Source organism: Triturus cristatus, chromosome 4_2 (assembly GCF_964204655.1).
Source record: "Triturus cristatus chromosome 4_2, aTriCri1.1, whole genome shotgun sequence".
Taxonomy (NCBI): domain Eukaryota; kingdom Metazoa; phylum Chordata; class Amphibia; order Caudata; family Salamandridae; genus Triturus; species Triturus cristatus.
In genome coordinates, this window is record NC_140586.1 from 261,920,142 (window position 1) to 261,939,397 (window position 19,256).

Genomic DNA, 19,256 nt, shown 5'->3' on the forward strand with positions numbered 1-19,256 from the left:
ATGTAAGTTGTACTCCTGAGGGAGAACAATATAGTGTTGCATGCAATCTTTTTAGCAAATCTAATCCTAGCAAATTTTCACCACAACCTGTCGTTAGAATGAGGGGTGCTTTTAGCTCACAAGGTCCAACAGAAAGTGACATAGGACTAGAAATCGGGTTCCTAACTGGGGCGCCAGAAAAACCTACTGAGACATTTATTTCGCCAGACAAAGGCGCGCCAGGGAGTTTTGAATGCATGATTGAACTCTTTGCAGCACCAGTATCCAGCAGAAAGGGCTCCGTTACATTTGCTGTAGTTACTTTAACATAAGGTCCGCTCTGATCCACTGGCACTGAAACAACTCCCTCTCTCTGTCTACGGCTGTCCTAGTAATCATCATCTTCTACATTGTCGTCTTCTGCATAATAATCATTATTGTAGTACTGAGCTGTATTACCAGTCGCGTTTGCTTGCTGATCAAAGCTATTTATGGTATTTTGAGGCGGAAGAGGACGCGCGTTCTGGGGAATATTTCCACGCCCTCTACCTCTAGGAGCTTGCTGACCACATCTACCTCTTGCGCCATACGCATTACTGTTATATGCATTAATTTAGGGCAACTATATTTAAAATGACCTTCCTCTTTGCAATATGAACATTGGTTGGGACCTACAGGGATTCGTGGTTGATAATACCCATTCATTTGCTGATTATTCTGAAACTGTTGGGGCTGCTGATAGATACCTTGTGTTTGCCTATAATTACTCTGTCCTCCACGTGGTGGATAGGCCTGCTGCAAGAGGACCTTTGTCTTTAGTTCTTTCGTTTTCTTATCTGTTCTATCCTTCTCATCTTTGTCTCTATTTTCATAATACTGTGCAGTAGCCAGTATTTGCGCTGAAGAGGAAACAGCCCAAGAACTTTCTGAGTCTTTTAATTTCTTACACAACTCGGGAAGTAGATTCTGTACAAATTTATCAACGAATAACCGTTGGCCACCTTCAGTGCTCATGTCTTGGCCACTGTGGTCGATAAACGTTTCTTCAAACCTGGTGAAGAAATCAGACACTGTCTCATCTTTCTTCTGCTTACATGCGGATAGTTTGTCCCAATTTACGCGCATCGCAGGCATTATAGTTTTCATGTAGGTAATAATTCGACCAGGGAGTTCTGCCACTAAAGGCTCAGGTTTTGCGCCACCAACTTGTCTAGCGTCTGCAGCAACGATATTAGCCCATGTGTCACCCAATTCTACAGCGTGATCTATATTACGAATGGATCCCCATAAAGGCTGTGGGACCACATTCCCAAACAGCATATCTATGTCGGCCAAATTCATTACACAAGATTCTGCAGTTTGCGACAACTCCTTATAATATCCTGCAGGGTTTTTACGGGGATCAGGCAATGTCTGTTTAAGTGCTAACACTTCAGATCGCTTCCATGGAACATGTACCCAAACACGCTGAAAATGTGCTGGCATAGCAGCAATACCATGAGCGGCATCAGCCGCAACAGCTTCCTTCCATACCGGAGGGACTTCTCTCATAGGGTATTGTCGCGCTTTTCCCTTTCTCCCCACACGGAAATCTTGGTCAAACAATGATTGCTGACAATCGCCATTTCTGAGGGACAGTAAAGTCGCGTCTGCTTTATCTACCTTGGGGCCCACAATTACACCTGTTTCGAAATCAAATCGCACTCGACACAATTCCTGTGGGTTTGGGTTTGCACCCTTATCCTCCAATTCCTCACAGAGGAATTCACACATTTTATCAAAGACATACCTCTGTTTTGGGGCATCCCATTGGTGAAAAACGTTAACAACTGATTCCACATCATAGAGTGAAGGGAAACCAATCCACCTACGCGCCAGATGATCTAACACCTCTTTCTCGTCAGAACCAGGCAGCTGACTGCGCAATTGCTTACGCTGTAAGGCAGGAGTCGCACTAGATGACCCAAAGAGAGGCGACATTAGACTAGTAACTACATTAGCTAATCGTTGTCGTGCTGAAGGAGAAGTTGAGGTGAAAACAGGGGGATAGACAGAGGGAAGAAAAACAGATTCAGATACAGGTACCGGGGTAGTGCAGGAAGGAGCGCCAGAGGAGACCGCTGGCGTACTAGGCAAAGTCGCAGAAAGCGCGGGGGTAACAGGTAGCAAAACTGGCGGTCCTTGAGAGGGCTGCACTGCAGGGATAGGAGCCAGCTGAGGAGGAGCTGGCAGCTGCGGGAAGACTTGCGGCATATTTACTAGAGGCTGCGCATTTACAAGCTGTGGAGGTGCGGTGGCATTTTGCGCATATGGGGGTGGTGAACTTAACAAATGGGACATTAGGGAATCTTTTTCTTTCTCTTTTGTCTCATCTTGCACAAGGGGTGACAAAACAGGGTAACATTTATCAATCCCTAGTTTGCGCTGTCTATGTAACTGTTCCTTCATTTGTTCCTCCTCATTATCTTTAAATTGCACAGCTGCTTGCATCACTGACATACCTATCTCTCTCTTATCTCTTTTCGCTAGCTTAATTTCTTTCTGTTTGGCTTCCTTTCACCATAGGCGGAAAGAATCAAACATCGCCGGCCGGGCTTTCTTTTTAAACAATTTCACTTCCAAATTATCTAAGATATCTGTATCGAAACTACCATTTTGGGGCCAGTTTAGAACACCGTCCTTTCTGGTGTATCGGATCCATATTTCATTATATGCAATGGGGCCCACGCCATGTTTTACATAAAGCTCATAAGTTGGAGTTCCAATTGGAGGAACCGGACATGAATCCTCTAACTGGAAATCCCTTCCACAACCCAAACAAAACAATCTACAAAATACACTAGAACCAGGCATCTTCGCTCACTAGTCTAGTTTCAAACGTCAAAGGATTATCGAATACGATAGTCTCGTGAATACACGAGTCCTCTGGCTTTGGGACTTGCAAGCACCAAATCGAAATGATCCCGAAGGATACCAAATTCAAACTGGGAGACGCTCCACTTATACTTAACTGAATATTGATGATCGATGGCGTCACCAGAAGACTCTCTCGATTGTTTCGCTCTACCAAAATCGTCAAGGGTCCAAAACAGGGCGATTAATCAGGGCAGCAGTCCTTCGTAGCCGTCGGGACGCGGAGAACCTCGCAGAAAAGACTTTCGGACCACGTCGACATGCAGGGGTCGATGAAGTGGCGGCCTTCCTCCAGAATTTCCACACGAAGCTCCTCACGAACCTCTGGCTTGGACCGGTACCGCTGAAATTGCGCCGAGTTGGGCGCCAACTGAAGTACTGGGTATTTTAAGCCCAGCGGTGCAGAGGAACACACCCTATGACTTCGGGGTTCTTCCTGTTTCAGACCTACAGAAACACAGAGTCTTCTGGGTGAAGTCAAAGATCAGTTTATTGGCTGCAGACCAATTACAGGTATCCTAGAAGTACAACAGCGTGTATGTTCTCAGGAGACTGCTAAAAATCACAGAAACTGGCTTCTCCTTAAATACAGAATTTCCTGCCTCAGGCATACATTCTTTAGTTTATGATATGGCCATTACATGTATACATTTCAAACGAAAAGGCAGAGTCATGATGACCATCCCACATTCCAGTTAAGCCAGCCCGCAATTATTTACACAGCAAAGCTCAGATCCCACATCAGATATCGATAGGCCCCAATAAACATGAGCATCTCCTGTTTTGGGAAACAAGCCATAAAGCAGGAACAGTCAGGTGTGAAAGAGATTAGCTGGAGGCTTGTGTAGGATGAAAAGACATTATGGTGCGTCAAGCCCTGATGCTAATCACAGGTGGCCAGGGGACGGGGAACTCGTGAGACCAGTTTGACCTGGGGCAGCGGAGACAAGCTGCCCAGGTCACAGAAAAGTCAAAGAAAGCCACATGTGCTCTGAAAGGCCCGTATTCGCTTCATGCTACATAGCCTATGTGAGGGCAACCATAAGATGGCCACCGATACAAAATGGAACCCACGTAGTGATGTAAAATAGCGTATACACAGTGCATTCATAGCTAAAACGTTACACAAAGCACTTGTACATACCGCATTAACCATTCGCGGTTCACTATTACCGAGATAGACAGGGGTAGGGCCCTGCCTCCTACGCGGTCCCAAATTCTAAAGTACGACAAAAGGACATCTGGTGGAAGGAGCTCTGCAGCTGCAGCCCAAAAGGCAGGATGGGGGTGGAGTAGCCAAAATGGTCTTCAAAGAGGGAATGATAGAATAGGACACAGGCGTGCTCCCACTTTCTGCACCCCCAACCAGACAGGAGCCCCATTAATTGAATTAGCAAAGGGGATGGAAGAGGAGTGTTAGGGAAAGTTAGCTCGGCTAGTGGACTGGCTAAGGCAAATCTTAACCTCCAGGAGAGAGTTAATCCATATTGGGTTTTGTCAAACAGTGCAATCTGGGACAAGAATATGCAAAATGTTGGAGGAAGGTACCATACTTCTGGGTGGCGCCCTGTACCCCAATTGGTCAGGGATGCCCCCCTGTTTGTCAACCAGGAACACTGGATAAATATGGGAGAGTTGCCCAGTAACTCAGATCCCTGCCTGAAACTAAAGAAGAAGAAGGACTGCCCTGCTGAAACCCTGGCCTGCACCAAGAGGACTGCACTCTTAAGGATTGTACCTGCTGCACACTTTGATCCTCAGCCCATGAGGACTTTGCTGTGTTTTAAAAAAAAAAGAAGGAGTGGACTCCCTGAAAGCAACAGGTTAGAAGAGCTCCATCTGCATCATCTCCAGCAAGAAGAACCCAGCTGACCCACCTTCAACTGGACTTTAAAGGATTTGGCCAGGTGCATTGTGGGAGATGTAGTCCAGCATCCCAAGGATCAACTTAGAGCTTCTGGAACCTTGGATTGGTGTTGTGGACATATTGGAACCCCCAAAGGTTTTTGGTAAAAAAAACTCTATATGTAGACAGACCGGCATCGAGAGTCAAGCGCCAACATCGAACCGGCCTTGTTTTCAGGTTTGTCCCGCTGAAAGCTCCAGAGCTCAAGACTTCCAGGATTTCACAGAGGCCTCATGCTGAACCAAGCCACAGTCTTCGACCCAAAACCTGGCCTCATGAGGTGCCTCGCCTGACGTCGAGAGAAAAAGCTCCAGAAAACCAACTACTTACGAAGATGAAAACTTGACCGGGTCATACCGCTCACTGCATCCAATACAGGCCCCATCGCGGTCAGCCTCAAACTTTGACTTTTTACCGGTCAAGCGCGACCAGATGTCCCAAGTTGATGCTTTTAATTTTTAGGTAATGTAAAGATTTTTTTTGTTTAAATAAAGTATATAAAAAAATCATATCTTCAGTTCCCTCCATTGGATTTTTGCTGTTTTCATGTCATTTTAATCATAGCAATATTTGCTATTTGTATAAATTGGTGTTGGGTTTTTACTGTGTGTTGTGTCTTACTTATTTAATGTATTGGTGTCTTTAAATACTTTACACACCTGTCTTGTAAGTTAAGCCTGCCAGTTCACAGCCAGCTACCAAGGGATGAGCAAAGGAATAATATATTGGGACCTTGACTGGGCCTTATACTGTGATTGTGGCCTTATTACTAGTGGTAGGTACCTACTTACTCCTACTAATAAACCACATTCCAACACTGAGTGGTTATGAAATCCTACTGCCCCAACACATAGCCACAATACAAAAGTTAGTATGAGAAACATTTTTAAGTTTCATTAGTAATGTGAACTATTATCTATGGTGTTTTTCCATTCATATTTTCCATTCAACCAAAATAATTAATTGCGCTATTCATTATTGTTATCAGTAGTTAACTCAAGCCAATGGTTGCCGGTGGGCACCACTGATACTTATTTGCAGGAACAGAGCCTCTTTCCTGGTTCATTCACACTCTCCAACTCATAATGATTGAGACTCTGCTGTTGAGGTGGGCTTGTGATGTCTGATGACGTGTGACTCGGCCCACCCATCCATAGGCAGCATGGAACAGGTTGGGACAGTGTGAGTTACGACAGCTGCAACTGTGCTTAGGAGACTAAACTGCACAGTGCTCCTGGGTCAGCAGCACTAGGAGAGTATCCTTCAGCAAGCTGACTCGCATGAGGAGTCCAGAGTAGCAAAGACCAATCATGGCCTCAGAAGTGAGGCTGTGCCCATAGAAGGCTGAGGCTAGGCTCGCATCGCACCAGCAGTAAACTGTGTGACACCAGGGAGCACTGCCCTCCAACAAGTTATAGAGCCTGTTTGTGTACGTTCATGGGAATGTGGGGCTATGGTACCTGGCTCTGAAAGTGGGAAAAGGTTTGCGCACTGGCGCTAACTTATCTACAAATTAAGCACCGATTGCAGTCAATATCATAATGATTATTGTTATCAATCTTAATTACAGTCAATTATAATGATTATTATTGGTAGTAGCAGTATTGGTCTTTTTAGCAGTTTACTACGACTATGTTGTGTTTAAATCCTTTATTTGTCAGAGAGGAATAAAAAATGATGGTTGTCAAATTTTTCAATTTAATCAGATCTGTTTCATGCCTTATACAGTTAGGCAATATATTATGCAAGGGCACTCTAACATGTTCAAGCTTGCAAATACCCACTGTAGTGGATTTAAATTTAGTGTGGCTGATATAATTTTTACCAATTTGTTCAAGTAGGATTATAGAATTTAACTTTAGCTATTAGCTACTTCTCACACATCGAATTAGGATAGAAAGAGATATGTATTTTACCCTGGCCTGCATTGGGCTCTGCCTCCAGTAGACACTTGGTTCCTTTTGCCAGGAGGATTCATATGTTTTGCATCCCCTGAAGAGAACTAACTTACCTCTTTTAATACCCAGATATAGGGTGTTTCTGTAGTTTGGTCAACAATTCACCAAAAATCAGCAAATTAGCAAGGTGTAGAATTTCAGGGGAATAAAAGGATTGCAGTTTCAACCTATGATTTCATAAAAAGGGTCAGCATCCCATGTTTTGTTCATTTTCCTTTACTAAGTTGTGCATATTTAACACGTATTTGATATGTTACATATTTGAACTATTTTCAGGGTCCACATTTTTCCTTCAACTATCATCCAACATTATCATTGAGAACCCAAGTTTTTACAAGTGTGATATTTTGAACATGCAGCTGAGAAATCTGCAGATGTAAATCAAAATTAATTTGAGTGCCAACTAGCAAGAGTTCAACGTTTCCACTATCTAGCTGCATAAATAGACTTTGGCATAGCTCTACCGGGTGTGCTTTCCCACCCACAGTTTAACTTGGTTCAATGCACCAGCAATGAATGTAAAAGATTGGTTATTGTAGCTCCGAAGAGCACTACTCAATGTGTAATTAAAATAGAGTTATTGTTTTTGGGTTACTAACAATCCCTGTAAAGGATCAGGGGCACTGTGGCAACAGTAACAAACCTATTTTGCTATTCACAACAACACACACACTGCACTAAGAATGAATACCTTTAAGTAATAGTATCTATTACTACAGGAACACTATATTTCTCAGTATATCTAAAACAGCTACACAGAATATGATAAAAACAGCAAGAAAGCACGTAATAAATAAAGAGAATAAAAAGAACATTTCTAACTTAGTTAAAACGTCATCTAGAACCTAACACCCTATGTTGGACTTGGCATCTTTGGCGTGGTTTCCCCTGACTTTTTGCCGCTACCTCCTGTATTTGTGATTCTGTGCTGGATTTAGTTTTTGCTGGCTTAGATGCTTTAGGCACTTTGCCGATGCTGATCAGTGTCAAAGTGCAAGTGCTTCCTGTGTAAATTGATCTTACAAGTGGTTCTCCCTGATTGGCATATTTGATTTACTGAAAAGTCCCTAGTAAAGTGCACAGAGTGTGCCAGGGCCTGTAAATCAAATGCTACTAGTGCGCCTGAAGCACTGATTGAGCCACCCACATGAGTAGCCATGAAACGGTATCTCAGACCTGCCACTGAAATATCTGTGCACAGTTTTAAACTGCCATGTCAACCTGGCAAGTGCACCCACTTGCCAGGCCCTAACCTTCCCTTTTCTTACATGTAAGGCACTCCTATGGTAGGCCCAAGGTACCCCCATGGGCAGGGTTCAGTGTATGTAAAAGGCAGGACATGTACTGGTGTGTGTGACATGTCCTGATAGTGAAATACTACCAATTTCGTTTTTCACAATTGAAAGGCTAGCTGTCCCATAGGATAGAATGGGAGATACTTTGTAACATCTTAAAAGTATAACTTCTCATTGGGACAAGATGGAAAAAATAAAGATTAGGCTCTCTGAACTCAGAATTTAATTACCCATCTTTTAGTAAAGATGGTTTTTAAATTAAGCATATGGAAATGCCACATTAGAAAGTAGGCATGTTCTTGTTTAACCATTCCGAGTGCCTCTGCCTGTTTGTGGACCGCCTGTCTAGTTTTGGACTGACACTGGCTGGGGATGTGCATTCACTGTAGACAGCCACTGGGGGGTTGAGGTGTGCCTGGCTCTTCCTAGATGACCCAGACCTGAACTGAATGGGGCTTGGCTGCATTTAAAGTAGTGGGATGAGTTTTCTGTTGCACCTGAACAGGGCCTGTCTCCCTTGCACAATGCTGTCTCCACCCCGGTGGTCATACTGCACCAGTGAGGACAGAACTGGTTTGGACTGGGCTCAGAGACTCTTGCACAATGAGAACAAAGACAAAATGGTATATAAGTAGTGGACCTTAAACCCCAGAACATTAGATCACTTCTGGACTCAAGAGGAACTTTTGCCAAGGAGAAGAGCTGGAGAGCTGTGAGGAGGAGTACTGCCCCTTTGCTATGTATGGATGGCCTGCAGTTGCTATTTCTGCCATGGAAAGGACAAAGACTGGAACTTTGCTGTGAACCTGCTTGAAGAAGAATCTCCATGGGCCTGTGTGTGCTGGCCTCCTGTTCGGAGGTCTCAGGGACACAAAGACTTCACCCCCAGCTCCCGGGAACTCTGCTGCTGAGAGAGCTCATCTGCCAGGAGGTACCTATTTCAGTTCTGAGCCTCTGGAGGTTGTTCCTGCTGTTGGGAGCTGGAAGAAACCTGAAGAACTGAGAAAATCGACACATCGCCCTTCTTGAAGCTGTTTTCCGGATCCAGCACCGCCGTGCGGGAGGATTTTCACACACAGCCGTAGAAATGCAGAGACAACGCAGCAGCTGTCACGTCTGCAAGAACCGGCGCATCATGGGATTGTGGCTGAAGAAACCGTCGCAGCGCTGCTTGCCGGTTCCGCATCGATCGCCAATGCAACCTGGATTTTTAAGCATAGCACAAGTGCAGCATGTTTTCACGACGCATCACCCGTAGACCTGAACCGTCTTGGAGTCGACACATCACTTCCCCCTACAGTCCAGATTTGACGCATCATTTTTCCTGCGTGCAGCAGAACTGTTGCATCACCTCACAATAGACGCAGGAACTGGTGCATCCCTTTGTTTCTCAATGCTTGCTTTCTCTGTGGCTGTTTGGCCTTGTGAATTTTGACACATCTACAGGTACTTTGTGTAGAATCCCGCATCCATAGTTTTCTATGGACCAAGTTGCTTGAAACCTTTTAAAAGTCATATTCTTATTACATGTATGTTGGGTTTTTGTCATTTTGGTCTTGTTGAGTTCAGATAAAGATACTTTATTTTTCTAAACTGGTATGGTGTCCATTTGTGGTGTTTGAACTATGTTACTATGAGTGTTGGTATAAATACTTTACACATTGCCTTTGGGATAAGCCTGTCTGCTCGTGCCAAGCTACCAAGGGGGTGAGCAGGGGTTATCTAGAGTGTCTATCCCCCTTACCCTGACTTGAAGTAAGGGTCCCTACCTCTGCCAACTAGAGACCCCCATTTCTAACACCCTAACACCTACTTCAATGCACTACACTAAGGGAGCATGGTAGGCACAGCAACTTGCATTCTGGAGTTTCTTAAGGAGAATGTTATGTTATGTTATGTTATGTTATGTTATGTTATAACTTTTTTGTATAGCGCACAGATGCCGCAGCAAAGTGGCGTCCTGGCGCTGAGGAGACGGTAAAACATAACAGAGAGAGAATACTAATCAGGATAAGCTGAAGGAACTAGGTCGTGGCAAACAGAAAAGTTTTCAGACATTTCCTGAAAGGAAGAAGATTGGTGATAGAACGAAGCGAAGGGGGGAGGGTGTTCCAAAGTGAGGCAGCCAACACCGAAAAAGAACGTCCACCCATTCTGGCTCTTTTGAAGCGGGGAACAATTGCCAGATTTGATCCTGCAGAGCGAAGCGCTCTGTTTGGGAGATAAGGGGATATAGTCTGAGCAAGGATAGGAGGAGTAGTCAGCTTTAGGATTTTAAAAGTAAGGCAAAGCGCCTTAAATTTGATCCTCTGTTCCACCGGGAGCCAGTGCAAATTTTGGATGGTTTGACGGGCGGAACAGAAGCGAGGCAAGCCGACCAACATCCTGGCCGCCGCGTTTTGGATACGCTGAAGGCGGAGAAGCTCAGCTTTGTTCAATCCCAATAGAAGTGAACTAGCATAGTCCAATCTACTTAGAACCATAGCCTGAACTATGATTTGCCTGGTTGTGGGGTCAAAAAATTTAAAAATAGGTCTGAGACACTGTAAGGTGCCAAAGCAGATCCCGGCCAGTCTTTTGGTGTGGGGAATGTAGGACAACTTATTGTCGAACCACACCCCAAGATTCCTGACTTCCTCAGCGGGCGCCGGGGCAGGGCCAAGCTCCGGAGGCCACCACTGGTTGCCCCAGAGGTCTGTGTTTTTTCCAAAGATTAAGACCTCGGTTTTAGAGGCATTTAGCTGCAACTTGTTGTCAGACATCCATTCCATGATCCCTCGCAAAGCGACCTGAAAGGCAGCAGGGTCCAATGCGGACTCACCATTCAGTGCCACCGCTAACTGGGTGTCATCGGCGTAAGACACCATGGTCAGACCGTATCTCTGGGCAACCTCTGCCAGGGGTTGGACGTATAGATTAAACAGAGTCGGGCTGAGAGCCGACCCCTGAGGGACACCTTGCAGTATGGAACGAGAGGTGGAAACAAAAGGCGGTGTAGACACCTGAAAGGATCGGTCGGTAAGAAACGACCGAAACCAATCAAGTGCAGTCAGGCCAACCCCCGCATCAGAAAGCCGCTGAAGAAGGATGGAATGGGAGACGGTATCAAAGGCAGCGCTGAGATCCAACAGGATCAGCGCTACCGTTTGGTCTCTATCAAGCAGCTTTCTAATTTGTTCCACTACCGCAAGGAGAGCGGTCTCAGTGCTGTGATGTGCTCGAAACCCGTTTTGAGAGGGGTCGAGGATGTTAGCTTCCAGCAAATGGGAAGACAAAACGTGGTTGGCATGAGATTCCGCTAACTTGGAGATCCAGGGGAGGAGGGAAATGGGACGGTAACTCTCAGGAAGAGAGGGGTCCAAGGAAGGTTTTTTCAAAATAGGTACAACGGTTGCTTGTTTCCATTTGACCGGAACACTTCCTGTTTCAAAGGATAGATTAATAAGATCAAGGATCGCCGGGTAACAGCACTCTTCGAGCTCTTGAAATTGTATTGGGCGCAAAGGGTCCGTAGGCGAACCTGACCTAACTTTCCTAGTTAGTTCTTTAAACTCCTCTGAGTTGGGGCCACAAATGGAGAGAAGTTGTGGGATGGTAGGAAGCTTGGTATTTGGCGGACATAGAGCCCGAGAATTTTGGGAAAAAGATCTATAAATTGCCTCAACTTTTTCTATAAAGAAAGTGGCTATTTTTTCACATTGGTTCAATGTAGCTTTGACAGGAGTCACAATCTGTTTACTAGTTAGCTCCTTACAGATTTGAAAAATGATCTTGGTCGGATTTGGGCTATTTTTGATTTCCATCGCGTAGTAGGCGGCTCTAGCTTTACAAATAGCCTGATGGTAATGCCTCGTACAAGATCTGTAGGCTTTTTTGAGCTCAACATCATACCTTTTTCGCCAGGCACGCTCCGCTTTTTTACAGGCGGATTTGAGGATTCTAAGTGAGTCCGTGTACCAGGGGCTCGAGGGACTAGATCTAATTTTAGTCCACCTGGCAGGTATGAAAGAGTCAAGAGCTGACGTAAGCCATTCACAAAAATTATCATAGCTACAGGTAATATCAGTAGAAAAGGGAGCGCGGTGTGTCAAGAGGAACTGCTGAAATTCCTCTGATTGAAGCTTCTTCCAGGGGCGTTTAAAAACGCTTAGAGAAGAAGGTTCGAACACAGGGGACAATAAAGTGATATGACCTTGTACCAAGAAATGGTCTGTCCAGGCCATAGGTGTAGGAGCGCTAAGTAGAACATTCGGAATGTTCGTAAAAAAAGGGTCGAGTATATGCCCTCCGCTGTGGGTCCTTTGGTCGACCAGCTGGGTAATTTTAAGGGCCTCAAGATCAGCTAGTAATGTACTAACTGAACTGGTAAGTGGTTGATCCATATGGAGGTTGAGGTCACCGATAATTGTAAAGTTGGCTGTCTTCAGAGCTAAAGACGCCACTACCTCAGGGAGACTGAGGCGGAAAATTCCATCAGGACCCGGAGGTCTGTAGATAAGTAATCCAGACAGCGTGAAGTGAGGAGATAGGGTAATGCTAAATTGCGCACTCTCACAAGCTGCCACTGAACTTTTCTGCCAGATACACGGGTAACAGGATTTTACGGCGGCTGCTATGCCACCTCCTCTGGAATTTCGGTGTAGGGTATACATCGTGTACCCACTGGGTAAAGCTAAATTAATAGACGCCATAGCCTGGTCATGTAGCCATGTCTCCGTAAGGAAGAAGACGTCTGGTTGTTCGTCCTCTAGCAGAGCAAATACTTCCATACAATGGCAGACAAGCGATCTGACATTTAAATGAAAGACCTTAAGGGATGCACAGCTCGTGCCGTCGGTAACCACTGTTCTCGCCCTAGATGCGTGAACATTACGCGACAGAGAATTTATGGGCTTAGGGATGGGGAGGGCGAATGCACAGCTGGGACAATGATAGGGACCACATAGAGGGTCCACAACATGATGATGATGACATACCACTGACTGTCTCAGCTGGTGTATTTCCCTGATGGTATATCAGTGCGGCAGAATAGGCGCACTGCATACCTTAGTGACAGCAAATGCTATCCTTATAAGCAGAGACATGAAGACAGTGTTCCCTGGGAGGGGCAAACCCTTTCTCCAGGACTTTGCTTTATTGGCTTCAGGCGGTATGTAGCACTCACAAAGTTTGCTGGCAGCAGGTGAGACCATCTCTGGCAGAATCTCGTGTAATCATCTGGGCGAAGGACCTCTCCTGATAAGTGGCAGTCCTTATACAGTTATTCTTCTCAGAAATTGGAATTACCAATACAAATTTAGGAATGTCTGACATAGATTATCTGCATCAAGGTGTGTATCCCAGATGTTTCCTTATAAAGCTATAAGGTAAAGGAACATCAAATCAGACTACATTTTTTTGCTATATGTCTGTATTTGTAGTTATTTAACATTGACATGGTGAAGAGTAGACATTTGATCCAGACGAATGTCACATTGAATGTTGTAGCTCTGTCATTACACAAATTGCTTGATGGTTTCACAATTTTAAAAAGATAAGGTCAGAAGACATCTGCGTCTAATGGCAGGCATGACAATGATTCTGCATAATTCAGGGAATATTGCAACTTCCATTGGCTAGGATAGGGAAAATGCAATCATCATTACCGAAGATGGAATCAGAGCCTACATAAGATGGAGGCAGAGTTTAAGGGCTTTACGTCAAGTTATTTTTCTTATCTGGCTTAACTTTACCTAGATTGATCTAGAATGATTAAATGCTGGTTTTAGCAAACCACATCAGGATCTGAACATCATCTGCATATGGCAGGAATTCCAGTTTTCTTCCTCACAATGGTCATAAGAGATTTCAGATAAATATAAAACAAACCCAGTGAAAAGGGGAAACCCTACAAACGTCACATGCTCGAAAGGAAGCAGAGATGCAATGGGTCAATTTGTATTTTCTATCCTTTTTTGTGAAGAAAGGAAATAACCCATCAGGGGCTTACCAGACATCTCTCTCCACCAGCAGAATGGAATATCCTATTGCTCAGAATTGAAGGCTGTGGAGAAGTCCTGGAGTATCAGAATGGTTAATTCTCCTTGGTTGATGATTTGGAGAAGGTTATCAAGTTCAGCACCAAGGCTGTCTTAGTTGAGTGTGTTGCTATAAACTCTGTTGCCATCAAGGATACCACACCCCTCCATGTGAGACTGTAAATCAATTAATCATAGTATTTATAAAGCGTACTACATACCCGTGAGGGTCTCAAGGTACTGGAGAGGGGGGGATGTTGCTGCTGTTCGAAGAGCCAGGTCTTGAGAAGTCTCCTGAAGGTTAGGAGGTCTTCGGTCTGCCGCAGGCGGATGGGGAGGGAGTTCCATGTGATGGCGGCGAGGTGGGAGAATGATCTGCCGCCGGCGGTCACTCTTCGGATGCAGGGGACGGTGGCGAGGGCACGGTCTGCGGAGCGGAGCTGGCGGGTGGGGGTGTAGAGGCTGAGTCGGCTGTTGAGGAACGCTGGTCCGGTGTTGTGGAGTGCCTTGTGTGCGTGGGTGAGGAGCTTGAAGGTTATCCTCTTGTTGATGGGGAGCCAGTGCAGGTCTCGCAGGTGGGGTGTGATGTGACTGCGGCGAGGGATGTCGAGGATCAGGCGGGCTGAGGCGTTCTGGATGCGTTGGAGGCGTTTCAGGAGTTTGGCCGGGGCTCCTGCGTAGGGTGCAATGTAGACGTTGAACAACATTGGGCTGAGAGATGAGCCTTGGGGTACGCTGCAGATGATCTCAGTGGCTTCGGAGCGGAAGGGGGTGAGGCGGACACTCTGAGTTCTGCCGGAGAGGAAGGAGGTGGTCCAGTCCAAGGCCTTCTCTTGGATTCCGGCGTCGTGGAGGCGTGTTCTTAGGGTGCGGTGGCAGACCGTGTCGAAGGCGGCTGACAGTTCCAGGAGGATGAGGGCCGTGGTTTCTCCGTTGTCAAGCAGGGTCCTGATGTCGTCGATGGCGGCGATGAGGGCAGTTTCGGTGCGGTGGTTGCTGCGGGTCGACGCTCCTCCGCCATAGCGGAGGAGCCGTCCCTGATGTTTATGGCATACTGCTCCAGCCTGTGCGTTTATTGTCTTAATTATTTGTTTTAATTCGAGAATATTGGATTACAACAGCTGCTTTGGTGCGTCTGTTTTCAATATATATTCTGTGAATGTTTGCATAACTAAAAACACGTAGCAGATTGTTGAAAAATGCTTAAATGTTTGAAAGGTCCTTGAAAAATTATCTGAACCACAACATTGACACCAGGTGAATTAGCTTCTCTCCAGGAGCCTCTACAGAGAGATGCACTTGCATACTAAAATCTTTAAATTTAATGGAAGATTGTTCTCCTCCACCCAAATGTGCGGAATAGGTAAAAATGGTCTTGTCTATGGAAAGGGACTACTACCCCGTGGTCGATCAGTAACTCCTAAATACATATTTAGTTGGCATGTCATTTCCTTAACCTATTAATAAGTATTCAATACTTTCCTGGTATTTGATTCTCCTTAGGGCTTGGATCGTTAACCAATCTAATACAATGATGGCGAAACATATCCTCTTCTTGGGGGTTCTGTCTTTCTGATAAATAGCACAGGTGTTTGATAAGAGATGAGCAGGGTCTGCCAAACTGCCGACATGCCATTTATAACAGCAAACTATAAGTTAGCATGAGTTATACACCTTCAAATTTGCAAACGGTGGCCACTAACCCTACTTCGGGGATGTGATTCGTGGCTCTCAATATTAATGTGTATTGCCCATTCAGTGACAGAATCTTTCTCCGCTGTACAGAAAAGATGTCATTATGAATACTATTAGGAAAAACAACCAGTCTTCTCATTTTTTCTTTTGCTAATCGATACCAGGATTTTTTTTCGAAAATGCAAGTTGTTACCGAGCTCCACCTATGTTGAAGACTATGGCCCAGATTTACTACGATTTTACCAAAAGTGATGCAGCGCCGACACGAAATCCTTTTTGGCATTTACTAAGCCACACAAAGCCACTTTGCATGGTTTATCAAATACGAAGTAATGCAGCGCATGGCGCTGTCTTACCTTACCATGAGTTGGGTATGCCTTACATGGTGGAACCCGGGCATTCTCATGCATCCACCCATGTATCTTGACATAAAATAGATTTACAAAGACTTGTAAACAAGGGCATAATGCAGGCCCCTGAGCACAGTGGTGCCCCAATCCTTCAGGGGGCCCATTCTGCCCACGACCAATAAATATCTGTGAGATATGGGAGCCCAGGGGGCCCCATTATTTTTGCGTTACGCCACTAGTTGTAAATCCGGGTTTGCACCAAATTGTGCACCTACCCAATGGAGGCATAACAAGGAGAAATATTTTATTGCTACTTCCTTTTCTGCAGCACACATATAAAGTGGAATGTGCCTCTAAGGATTGCATCTCGTCTTTGTCTGAAGTGCAGAACAATCAGGAAATCTGGTCAACTAAAGAATCCGAGGGGTTTGGGTGATTCTTGTAGATTCTGTATTTATTGTAAACATTGATCTTTCTATGTCACTTTTGTTGTCATGGCTCACTGATAATCACTTTTTCGCTGCGCTATCACTTGGAGCATCTTTTTGGATTTGTTTATAGGCAAGATGATCAGTCTCCTGCATGTATGATTCAAAATACAGAATGAAAATATCTGCATTGTGGTTGTAAGAAATCTTTTTCCTGAAAGTAAGAAAATTGTTTTAGACTACAGGCCAACAGGATATCCATGTAATTTAGGAAAGAAATTATGGGTTGAATTGTCCTCCCGGTAGAGCACTTGTTTGTATAACAATCTGCTATGGCTTGCTTGGCCCTAAACAGGCTGGCTATAGGCACTGCACATATTCACAACCAAAGGGGATGATGGACGGAGTGTTGAACATTGCAAGCACTCACCCCCAGTCAACTGATCTGGGTTTCATCCATCATCATTCTTTAGCTCACTCTGCCACCCCAGTTCAGACATGGTCATTTGCAAATCAGTCTGACCCTGTGCCTCATGGGAACAGTCCAGCCTGAACTGCCAAGCCATGTCTTCCCTAGACCGGAAACAAGCATCCTGGGACCGATTTCTGGCTAATTAGCTGTCATCAGCCAGGGTACCTTGAATCCAGTGGCAAAGTGAGCAAGGGACCCACATCTGGGCATACCCTGCCAAATTAGGGTGAACAAAGCAAAACCAAAGGGGATGATGGACAGAGTGTTGAACATTGCAAGCACTCACCCCCAGTCAACTGATCTGGGTTTAATCCATCATCATTCTTTAGCTCACTCCACCACCCCAGTTTAGACATGGCCATATGCAAATCAGTCTGACCCTGTGCCTCATGGGAGCAGTACAGCTCGAACTGCAAAGCCATGTCATACCTGGACCGGAAACAAGCACCTGGGACCGATTTCTGGCTAACCAGCCATCATCAGCCAGGCTAATTTGAATCCAGTGGCAAAGTGAGCAAGGGACCCACGTCTGGGCATACCCTGCCAACTGAGGGTGAACAAAGCAAACACAAGGAGATGATGGACAGAGCGCTGAAACTTTTCAGAAACTCACCCCCAGTCACAGATCTGGGTTTAAACCATCATCATTATTTAGCTCACTCCGCCACCCCTGTTCAGACATAGCCATTTGCAAATCAGTCTGACCCTGTGCCTCATGGGAACAGTCCAGCCTGAACTGCCAAGCCATGTCTTCCCTGGACCGGAAACAAGCATCCTGGGACCGGTTTCTGGCTAATCAGACATCATCAGCCAGGCTAGCTTGAATACAGTGGTAAAGTGAGCAAGGGACCCACGTCTGGGCATACCCTGCCAACTTAGGGCAAACAAAGCAAAACCAAAGGGGATGATGGATGAGTGTTGAACATTGCAAGCACTCACCCCCAGTCAACCGATCTGGGTTTAATCCATCATCATTCTTTAGCTCATTCCGCCACCCCAGTTCAGACATGGCCATATGCAAATCAATCTGACCCTGTGCCTCATGAGAACAGTCCAGCCCGAACTGCCAAGCCATGTCTTCCCTGGAATCGAAACAAGCATCCTGGACCGGTTTCTGGCTAATCAGCCATCATCAGCCAGGCTAGCTTGAATACAGTGGCAAAGTGAGCAAGGGACCCACGTCTGGGCATACCCTGCCAACTTAGGGCAAACAAAGCAAAACCAAAGGGGATGATGGACGGAGTGTTGAACATTGCAAGCACTCGCCCCCAGTCAACTGATCTGGGTTTAATCCATCATCATTCTTTAGCTCACTCCACCACCCCAGGTCAGACATGGCCATATGCAAATCAGTCTGACCCTGTGCCTCGTGGGAACAGTCCAGCTCGAACTGCCAAGCCATGTCTTCCCTGGACCGGAAACAAGCATCCCTTGGTTTTACTTTGTTCGCCCTAAGTTGGCAGGGTATGCCCAGACGTGGGTCCCTTGCTCACTTTGCCACTGGATTCAAGCTAGCCTGGCTGATGACGGCTGGTTAGCCAGAAACCGGTCCCAGGATGCTTGTTTCCCGTCCAGGGAAGACATGGCTTGGCAGTTCGGGCTGGACTGTTTCCATGAGGCACAAGGTCAGACTGATTTGCATATGGCCATGTCTGAACTGGGTTGGGTAGTGAGCTAAAGAATGATAATGACTTAAACCCAGATCAGTTGAGTGGGGGTGAGTGCTTGCAATGTTCAACACTCCGTCCATCATCCCCTTTGGTTTTGCTTTGTTCGCCCTATGTTGGCAGGATATGCCCAGAAGTGGGTCCCTTGCTCACTTTGCCATTGGATTCAAGCTAGCCTGGCTGATGACGGCTGATTAGCCAGAAACCGGTGCCAGGATGTTAGTTTCTGGTCCAGGGAAGACATGGCTTGGCAGTTCGGGCTGGACTATTCCCATGAGGCACAGGGTCAGACTGATTTGCATATGGCCATATCTGAACTGGGGTGGCGGAGTGAGCTAAAGAATCATGATGGATTAAACCCAGATCAATTGACTGGGGGTGAGTGCTTGCAATGTTCAAAACTCCGTCCATCATCCCCTTTGGTTTTGCACTGCACTTATTCACGCCTTTTCTACAGCCTGTCCCTTTCTAAAGGTTTCAACAACACCTGTATGCAAGCAATTGCTTAAGGCAAATAGAAGCTGTGCTTCCTGTAGTCCCAGGGAAAAAGGTGTAAATACTTGCAGGTAAGGTACT